Raw genomic sequence first — 1,805 nt, forward strand, 5'->3', positions numbered from 1 at the left:
GGCTCGTCCCCTCGCTCGGGAGCGCGTGGGCAGCGGCTCGAGTGGTGTAGAGGCTGCGGCAGGAGCGGCGGCGTCTGAGCGTTGAGAAGGCAGCAGCGGCGCCTTTACGCTCGTCAGGTGGGTCACAGCGGTGTACTCGGCAGCAGTTCCCATATGGTCTAGCGGTTAGGATTCCTGGTTTTCACCCAGGCGGCCCGGGTTCGACTCCCGGTATGGGAACAGTGTGACTTTTTCTTTTTTAACTCGTTTTGGGAAACTGACTTTTTATTTCCAATGGCTCTGGCTCCTTTTTTGTCCCCCTGTCCGGGTGAGTTTGTGGGAAACGAGCATTAGTAGCGTAGCTGTTAGCGGCGCCGGGAGCTGGGCTGCCGCTTCGGGAGCCCCAAGCGCTGTCCCGCGCGGGCTAGAGGCGCGAGTGCGCTCGGGGTCCCTCGTCCTCCCGCCTCGGGCTCGCGGGCTGGAGGGCCGGGAAGGAGTTTCACTTTCCCCGAGGCTACTCACCCCCCGTTCCGGCCCCGGGCTGTAGTTTTCCAGACTGTCGGGAGGTGATGATTAACTCCGGCCTTGCGTTATCTCCTCCCGGCGCCCCTCTCGGGCCCACGCCCTGCTTGGCCGCCCCCTTCCGAGTCGTCCCGAGAGACATGGGGAGTGTTTGCCTCCAAGTACCCCTTATTCTCGTCTGTCCGCCGGGTGTTTACGACCCTTACCCCTCCAAACGCAGCGCCCCTCCCGCCGCCTCCCGGGGGACGCGCTTTCCCGTCACCCCCACCAGCCGCGTGTGTACCCCTGTGTCCCGTGGCACCCAGCTCCGAGGCCGGCCGGAGAGGTCTCCCCAGTTGACATTCGGGGCGCTGGTGGCACTCACAAAACGTACCCCAGACTCGAGAAGACCTTTAGGGAAGAGTGAGGTTTTCCCCCTTCTCCCTTTACAAAATACACACAATGACCTGCGGAGAAGAAAAATACCACTATGATGAGATGTCTTTAAAGAAGAAAGTGGATTTTTCAAAGGATTTAACGTATTGAGCGTCGCTGATTTAAAAAAAAAAAAAAATCCTGGAGTGGAGGTGGGGCTTGAAAGAGAAAATTGGCTGGAGACTGGGGAGGGGATGTTATAACAAAGTTTCACTGTATTTTTAAATATAGAAGCCCTGTGTTTATTACAAAGAAGGGGCAGCTGTGTCAGCAGCATGTGAGCTGTAAATGAAACAAAAGCGTTATCTTAAATGCAGGCTGAAATTAGAAGATAGGGTGAGCTATAACGTTTAGTCTGTTGGGCCTCTGGGAACAAATGGAGAGGGCAAAAGTGACTGGTGGATGGGTTTTGGTCAGTGCCATCACCAAGAACAGAAGTTTGCGTTGTTAGTATGTGTTTTCCCAAACTGTTTTATAACTTTAACTGCACAGTAAGTTTGGAAATCATCTGTTAATATGCTCTGAATGATTAAGGGTTAGTTTAGCTTTACATTGTAAGAGAAAACAAACAAAAAATTCTGCCATAGCTAAAAATACTTTAAATCATCTTCATTAATGCAAATATTTCAGTGTTTAAGCCAGGCACCACCAGATGCTCTTGAAGTTACTGATGTTTCAAGTTCTTCATGTTTGTAGGTGGATAGAATACGAATGGAAGGGTATTTTGGCTCCTTGTGTTTAGCTATGTGCAGACCTGTGGAGATCTTACAGCCATAAATTTTTGATAATACATATCACTCATAAACTTTAAATACAGTTGCAAGAATCGTTGAACAGCCCTTGAATAGGTAATGAAAGTAGAAAAATTTCGCTTAAATAAGCAGTATTGT

General features: G+C 50.5%; 1 non-coding gene across 1 annotated transcript; it reads left to right on the top strand.

The window, feature by feature from the left end:
* Positions 1-147: 147 nt before the first annotated feature.
* Positions 148-219, top strand: TRNAE-UUC. The gene has a single exon. It is a non-coding gene; the product is annotated as a tRNA-Glu (tRNA).
* Positions 220-1,805: the final 1,586 nt, after the last annotated feature.

The sequence above is a fragment of the Galeopterus variegatus genome, unplaced genomic scaffold (assembly GCF_000696425.1).
Source record: "Galeopterus variegatus unplaced genomic scaffold, G_variegatus-3.0.2 Scaffold3776, whole genome shotgun sequence".
NCBI lineage: Eukaryota > Metazoa > Chordata > Mammalia > Dermoptera > Cynocephalidae > Galeopterus > Galeopterus variegatus.